The sequence below is a fragment of the Apteryx rowi genome, unplaced genomic scaffold (genome assembly GCF_003343035.1).
Source record: "Apteryx rowi isolate R43461 unplaced genomic scaffold, aptRow1 scaffold_166, whole genome shotgun sequence".
Taxonomy (NCBI): Eukaryota; Metazoa; Chordata; class Aves; order Apterygiformes; family Apterygidae; genus Apteryx; species Apteryx rowi.
This window is the reverse complement of record NW_020447930.1, coordinates 1,071,904-1,080,813: the sequence shown is the minus strand read 5'-3', so window position 1 is coordinate 1,080,813 and position 8,910 is coordinate 1,071,904.

Genomic DNA, 8,910 nt, shown 5'->3' with positions numbered 1-8,910 from the left:
TCATTTCACATAAAAAGACTGCACGTCATTTTCTTGGGCAATGGCGTGTCTCCTAGGCCTTTTCTTTAAGGTTGCTGCCTCCACAGAAGACTTTTAACACCTTTAAATAAGGCTTTTTATAGTCTGATCAGGGTGCTCACCTCAACAAAACCAAAAACTCCAGCCTTCTCTTTAACAAGCACTAGAAGTTAAATTTCTTTGGAAAAGTTCTAGGAGCAGATTTGAGGGTTAAGCTCTTCAGTATCAAAGGAAGTCCAAAAGTCTTTACCGTTTCCTACACTGAAGAAAATTAGCCAAAAAAGAAAAAAAAGTCAGTGTTTCTGAATGTCTACCTTGGTAGTCACTGATGATCATCTAAGGAAAACCAATCATCTGTGGACATCTAAGTCCTTCAAGCCCCTTAATATATTTAAGAATAGCAACAGAGTTATAGAAATGTTTCAGACTTGCATTTTCTACTAGTTTGGACCAAACCTTGCAAAACATCCTTAGTAATTAATAATTGCATTGTAGTTGGTATTGCTAATGGAGTGGGAAGAGTGAGATTCTCTTACCTTTTTTATTTATATATTAGCCTCTGAGAAATGTTTCTTTAATGTTAATTGCTGAGAGATTAAACAGTTTAAAAAATTGGCAATAATTGTATGAGTCTTGTAAAGAACCTTTGAAGTAAAAATATGAATCTTATAAATCTTTAAATAATGTCTTTGACTCTTAGATATTTGTTACATGGTAAAACTCTTACAGACAGTAAAAGATAAAAACTCTATCTGTACTGCAGAGATAATAATAATAGCCAAAGTCTGTCCTGTTTTTTTAATCAATATGCTGTATATTTGTAAGAACATGAAATAATGTAGGTATCAAACTTTGTTTTGAGAATTGGATTTCTTTAATAAAGGAGGTAATGAAAACATATTCATATTGGAGCTAATTCTCTGCCTTTTTTCTGATAAATAGAAATGCTATTGAATGTGAACAGGTTTTATAATTCATTAGCTGTGTGTTGACTTCTTGGGTTATTACGGCTAATGAGATCTGTGCTTTTTAAAATAGCAAAAGCACGCAGTTAAAATGTGGTGACAGCAAAAATGAGAACTTAATCTATGCTTAGTGTTTAAGGGAGGGAACAAAAACAATTTTTATCAGCGTTTCCCTTGATGAAATGACCTGAAGATATTTAGGTATTACAGGCATACTCACCAAGCTATTGCTTAATCTCATGTAACAAGGCGGTATTAACTTTGTCCTTTCTTTATACCATGGATGTTATCTAAGAACTATAAGCATAATTTTAAAGAAAAAGAGTGTTTTTATGTTGCACAAGATTATAGTTGAGAAAACTTCAACCTGATAATTGGCAGCTTGGCATCACTCCATTATTATTTATTATCTCTGGAAATCAGATTTTGTAGACCAAGATCCTGTGGAATTAAATCTTTGTTTTTCTCTTTATTAGAAATGTTAATCTCTACTTTTGCCTATGGCTCTTTATAACAATGATGCATTTTAGAGAGTTTAAAATTTTGATTGCAACAGTGTAAGTGTGGTTACAGCCAGCTACCAAATATATTTAATGGGTGGGGACTATAAAACCACTGAAGCTTTGCAAGTTCAGACTCTCTAGAAATAACTCTCATATTTCTCTGTGAAGCAATTACATAGAAAATGCTAATTGTTCCCAACTGAATCACTCTTTCTTCCCACTTAACTGCTTCTGCTTGCTATGTTTTGTAAAAAAATATTACTTACAAAATCCTGTAATTGTATTGCTTGGATTTTGTATATAGAATTCAAGCAGTGACATTTAAAAAAGATTGGCCACTTTCAGCTTTCATTCATCAGATTTAGGGGTTTATAAAGATGGCTGAAACCAGGGAGAAAATTAAGGGAAAATATACTGGGGTGGGGAACAACTATGCAGGCAAGAATATTAGGGAGAGAAACAGGTGTGTAAAGATGAAGAAAACCTAGATTTTCTCCAACATTTTTCATATAGTTTTCAACAAGGAAAAGATGGCAAACTGGATACTTTATTTTATAAAGGTCTATAAATGCTTTTAGTTACCACTATAGGATAGTGTTTTCAAGAGAAAGCATGATCTCCAGCCCTTCATTTGCTTGCCTGTGCACCAATCCTTAAAAGTGAAGAGAATAAGACTTTCAGCTCTTTAAGGAATGCAAATTACTATTTAAAATTACAGCTTTGATTGTGTCTTTTGTCTTCCCTGCTAGATTGTAGATGACTAGGCAGAAATTCTGGGCGTTACTTTCCAAATATTACCTCATTTGTGGTAGTGCTGCAGTAATAGCAGTTAGCGTCTGATGTTTTGGGGAGCGTATAGGCTAGCCCCAGGTATTTAGACCTCTGGCAGAACTGTGATGCAGCTGATTCTCAGGATGTGGTGGGAGCCCCCTGCTAAAGTGGCAGTACGTTATGGAGGATTTCTGATTTGCTTGCATCTTGCACATTTAAATGTCATGAAGTCTTGTCCTACAACTGATATGAGATCTGTCAAAAACAAGACACCTGCCCTTGCAGTATACCAGATAGTAGTACATAAATGTTATAGAACAAATTAAAAGAAATCTTTTAAAGCATGTTGTATATAATGTTACTGAGGTAAGTCATTTAGCGTATTTAAATTTAATTACATGTGCCTATTCAAATGTGCTGGAGCTTTTATAGTTTTTTAAAAACACTTAAAATAATCAATTAGAAGCATATGTATCACAGTTTTCTGTATACAAATTTAGGAATCACATTTTAAGTAACTGAGAAAGGGTGTATTTAGGTGCTTCCCTTACATATATTTAAATAACTGTACTTATTTGAAAGGTTAACTGTTTTGTTATAAGAAATGCTAACTAAAATTAGCAGTTTGCTGCTAGTGTAATGGTTCATCACTTTTTAGTACTAAAAGTTTTAGTCTAAAAATTGAGGACTCAAAAGTCATGTTCCTGCAAGAACTGTAGTCATTATTGTAAGTAATACCTAAGACTACTTAAAAGAGGGGATAAAAGGAAACATTATTTACATTTACCTATTTTATTTAATATTCAGTAACATTCTTTACTTTCCTTCTTAAGTTTATCTGTTTGATGCAGATTTCATATATGTATTTTTGGTTGACTTGCATAACAGCAGGAGAAAGACACTTTTGGTGCATGAACACTTGATTATAAAAGCCCAGAACTGGACAAGGATCTCAGGAAAGGTACTTCTAATTCATATTTTTAATACAGCCGCTGGTGCAACTCTGTAAGTTTGCTCTTTATTCAGATTCCTGTTAAGCAGCTGTCAGCAATCTTCTCTGAGAAACTGTCTATTTAGTAATCTCATCCTTTTTATTTTACATCCCTGTCTGTTGCAGTTTAAGAGTCTTTTTGAATGCTGTGAATATTTCAGCTGAGGCAGTTGACAGCAGATGATAGAATTGCATTGGCCACCTTCTGTCGGAGTGTATTCCAATATTTGGAAACTGCTACTGGCAATAACTGTAACTTACTTCGCTAGTGGAAAAATAGTGAATTGCTGCTTGGGATTTGTGTTGACAGGTGGAAATCAAAGGCAGCAATGACTGGCAGGTATTCACATGGCTACCTGTGTAAACCAGAGCAATATTCCCTTCTGAAATGTGTTGATAGAGATGTACAATAAGGTAGTAAATTGGGTGTTAGTTCAGCTGAGAGGTCAAAGAAATACTCAAAACAGAAACTAAACTCCTAGTTCCAAAAGGCCAGGGTATTACTGAGATGGATGAATCACGTCTTTCGCCTGTCTATTCTGTAGGTAAATGAAGACTCAGACTTCTCAGATGTGTTGCTTAGGTGCTTCTGCCTATTTGCTATGTAATAAAGACTCAGGCTTTTCAGGTATGTCACTTCAGTATCCCTTTCCTTCAGTGGCATACAGTTATTTCTTAACACAATTTAAACAAAGACAAGTAGGTCTCATTTGACTGCTTTTTTTCCCTAGAAGGTTCTACAACAGAAAAGTGTAATTGCCCTTTTTCCAAGTTTCTTTTGTCTTATTGATACTTCTTGAGATTTTTAGCGTTATTTAGTTTAAGGTGACTTACAGTTCAGTCAACAATCTCAATCTAAGGAAGGCTATCCCAGCAGATGACTATTTTCTCTGAAATTGGAGGGTTCTGTATATTTTGCCAAATTTTTAATGTCATGGAGACAAAAACACTAACTGAAGGGTTTAGGCAATACCTTTATTGGTGTCACCAAATACTCAGTATTTGAATCTATTAGCAGTCTTTTCTGGCCCCATGCTGCAGTCAGAGCTATGTGATTACAGAAAGTAAATAACCGAAGTACCTATTCAGAGAAAAAGAGTTATAGGTAAGCAAGCACATCATTTTTTTTTTTTCCCTCTCTTAGGCCATGCACTAGATTATATTGTGCTGTCCACTAAGCGTCTGTGACTAGACAGCTGAACCAACATATTTCAGGGCAGTATCATTAACCAAGTGCTGATATGAAAACCCACCGGACAGGATGAATCAGCTTCTATTTATTTGCAAATGGGCAAAATGTCATGTTCCCCCTCTGCTCTTCCTCTATGAATTTTTGCCCTTTTTTCTCCATGCTCTTTTGCAGATTACACTGTGTTCTGATACTAAGAAACAGGAAGGTTTTAAAGCAAGTCACCTAATTTGTCAGCTGACTTGTTCAGGATTGAGGCAGTGAGACACAGGATGCAGTTTACTAGGCGTTGGCACTGAAGAGAATTTTCCTCCTTGTAATATGGCAAAATGCCATATCTTCTCACCAAAGAGACTGAAACAAAACATATTTTTCCTTATAATTACGGAAGAATTAAAATAATATACTCTTTTGAGACCTTGACAGACAGTACTTTAGATTTTAATAAATTTTTATCACCTCTTAGAGTAAAGTAATAATTAAATCACTGTGTATAAAGCATCCTAATTTGAAATCATGGACAGAATATTTTTTTTCCTGTTTTGTCCCCTGCATAATGTTCCATTCGTGAGCTTGTTAAACATTCTTGGCACTTTCCAGAAGAGAGAAAATGACATTCTCAAGAATAATTTTTTCAGTACTTAAAAAACTAGATCCCTATAAAATAATGCCCTAATGAGCACAGACTGGAACTAAATATTAGGCCTTTTATATGCCAAAATGGAAAAGGAAGCACTTGTATTTACTGTGAGTTTTTAGCAATCCATGTTCTACCTTGTAATGTGTAAAGAACAAATACACGTGTATAAGAATACTTTAGAGGGCTGGTCTCTGTTAGAGTCAAAGGTGGTTTAAAACCACAGAACAAAGAAAGCTTTGAATATATAGATTACATTATCCTGTGCTGGTGGTCAAGATAGATAGCAACCAATGTTCAAATTAAACAAGTAGCTGGCTTTTCTTAATAACATGGCTACAAGGTCACAGGCTTAGAATGGGAAACTGCAAGACCAGGCAAAGCAAGACTTTGGGGTCAGATTAAGTGTCATAAGCAGGAAAAACACTGGCTGTGTTATGGAGCATTTTATCTTTGGTCCATGCTTTTTTGTGCTGCTCAACTTCACTGCAGTTTTTTTGTTTGTATGTTGCAGAATTTAGGGTGTGCCAACAGGAGACAGGAACTCGTGTAAAGGTCAGACTATAAAGCAGGTAGGGATCGAGAAGTTTATGAGAAAGTACACGTGTAAGAAGCATGTTTGTATGAGATGATAATATTTGGCTTGGGAGGGGAAAAACCAATGCTTTTGGGTGATACGTTAGCTTTATGGAAAGTTTCCGCAGTAGCTAGGCCATGCTGCACCTGCAGAAAATGCTATTTATAACTTTTTATTTAAAAGTAAGTCCTCATGCCTACTGATTTTGTATTCCCTTTTATTTATTTAGTGCAATAGAGAACAATAGCTGCTGGATGCAGGGGAAGCTTAAAGCAATAGAAGAGGGGTCAGAGTGTTAAAGAACAGAATGTTGCAAAAAGAGAAGGTTTAAAAACAAAATGGGCACAGTAAGTCGAATGTGAGAGGAGAGTGGCTGGAGTCCTTTTGCCAGCAGACAGCGTGTCCCAGCACTCAGCAGAATAATATCAGTCAACCAGAAAGGCATTCAGTCAACTTAGAAAGGCATCCAGACTATGAACTGTGAAAGGTGAGAGCCGGAAGGTTCTTCCTTTTCAGGCATATAATCTCTTTTTAAGGTTACAGCTTTGGTCAGTTTTCAGTTGATAAGAAATCTATATGCTGTTATTAAGCATGTATGATCTTTGGTAAGTCTAGCACTACAGGACTTAAAATGTATTACAGATTTTCAATTTTTGAAAGTATATTTGGGACATTTAATTTTAAAAATTGTTTCAATGACATGCAGTAAAAAGAGAAATGAAAACGTATCCACAAATAATGAAGAAAGCTTGGCAGAAGCGATAGCAAATCCTGGATTTTGGATGAAGAGTTGTGAATACTTGTGTGCTTGTGTGTATTCTGTTAGCACTTTTTTTGAAATTCGTATGTGATGAGGCTCCTATACTTGTTGATAGCAAAGCTGGTTTGGTGGAGCTGCAAAGAAATCTGGGAGTTTGCAAACTCTCCAAGAAAGCCAGAATCTAAAAGACAGTTCATGAAGAAATAATTGGAGAGTGACTGTGATGTGACCATTTCTTCACCGAGTAAAGAGGGAAATAAGCCTATGAGTAGCAGTAGTAGGAACAGAGCACTGCAAAGTCTACATGCTGGTGTCCCTAGCAGTAGTATTCTGCTCCTTTGAATCACAGCCAAGGTAAGAGCAGGGTTGTCCAATCTGTGAGAGAAGCTAATAGGATGATCTTAGCAAGGAGCAGTTTGTAGACCATATTAAAAAACTGGGCAGCATCAAGTCCTTGGAAAAGACCTTTGAAAAGGAAGAAGAAATGCCATTATCTCTTTCATAGTGCCACGTGCATTTGAAGGAAGGGGAACTTGCCTTTCATATTTCTCTTGTCTGCTGTAGAAGGATTCTGATCTTACTTAAGAGGGAATTTCCTTGATAAAGGGGAGAAGTCTCCTAGTATGAGGTTTGCCGTGAGAGCTGTTCGACTCTGGAATCTCTTTCTGTGTATACAGCCATGTTTAGTATTCAAGACAACAAATATTTTAGCTATCTAGACACTGTAAACACTTCTTCTCATTCCTTCCCTTTTTTTCCAATTAGGGTAAGGTGGTAGGAAAAGGATTTGAAATGATTATGTCTTAGAATGGGAGAAGTGGATTTGATGTTCATTGTTAAGACTGTGGCTTAATGGGCTTTAGTGTTATGGGAGAGCTGGGTGTTTTGGAAGGCATGCCCAGAACTTAGGATGACTGTTCTAGAATCTGGTTTTTATATTACTAAATTAGGAATTAAAAACAGATGCAACACAAGATTAATTAGTCTCCATGTACTTTCCCTTGACACCAAGAAGCCCTTCTGTGAGAGCTGTACACTAGAAAGCCAGGAAGAGGGCAGTCTCACCACAAGTAATTTCATTGTACAAGAACAAAAACCAATTCCCAAGTTTCCTCCCAAATATAACCATGTTAAATAGAGGATCTGTTCAGGATTGCATAACTACTTCTGTAGCAATTATAGAAAATGCTTACATGGAAAAGCAACAGTAGGAAAGCATCTGTGTTTCTAGCTTGTCTCTGTAATGTTTTCTTTCCTTTTCGGTTAATATAACAAGGGTGCAACTGTACAATCCATTTTTCTCTTTAGTACGTTTTCTTCTCATTTGTTGTCTCTCTTCCTAAATAAAATGAGTAGAGTCAGCTTGACAGAGCTAGCCAGCTTTCTGCAGATCACAGGCATGTGATTTGTGGCCCAAAGTTGGGAAACCACTGGTATTAAGTTGTTTATGAAATCTACTTTTGCAGCCTGTTGACTGGAGAAGGATGTCAGCCCTCAGGACGGACCAAGCATGATGCAGTGCTAATGAGTAGGGGAGGAAGAAATCCCATATCTTGCTTGACCACAAGCTGCTTGCACTCAAACTCTGCTTTTAACACTGACCTTCCTGGGCGCTTAATAACAATCTCTTTCCTATAACTCTGCCTGTCTGCTCTATGACTTGCTGCGAAGAAATGAAGATCTCTGTCCAGTAATAAACTCTCTGTAGAACACTGGGTTAAATATACGACAGATGATGGTAAGAACTCCATCCCAAGTACGTGGGTTTGTTTCCAAAAGCCTAGTTGCCGCTTAGATAGAGATACTTAGATATCTCAGTCAAGACCTTTTAATCAGCTGCTTGCTAGAGGCAGCTGTTTCTCCGAGACCCTGCCTGTACACTCTTCCCGACCTGGCTGGGAAAGGTGGGATGAAGGCTGGGACTGTGAAGGTTCTCTGCACTTTACTCAAGGCAGAAACACTGCGGGGCAGTATGTGCTGATAATATCATGGAAAAGGCCTTCTGGAAAGGCTAGGATCAGAGAATTGTAGTATGGGAAGCAGCCAGCTGGGGAATGAAACGAAGTCAGTTCAGCAATCCACTTTTCCAGAAAAATGCAGATGGCCAAGGCTGGGAACTTTCCAAAGGAGCCAGAGCAGAGATCTGGACAAGGAAAGGCAGAAAACCTTGTGGCAAGTTCCTCCCTGCATATAAGGTCCCATAGCTTCTCCCTTGTCCAATGAGGCTGAAAGGACCCTATCTAAATGGTGTGAGTGTATGTGTGTGTGTGTGCATGCATGTGTGTGTATAAAAAGTCCTGTCCATAAGCAAAGGAAAAGTGATCCAACAAAAGACTGCAATCTCCCTTGATACAAAGGAGGCCCTGTATTGAGTATGAAGGACTTTAAAGGATAAAAGAGACAAAAGCATCTGCTGAGATCCAGTCACTAGCTGTATTTGGATTGCTGTTTTGTGCTTGAATTCTCATTCTGAAATAGGAAAGAAAGATTTCTGCTTAA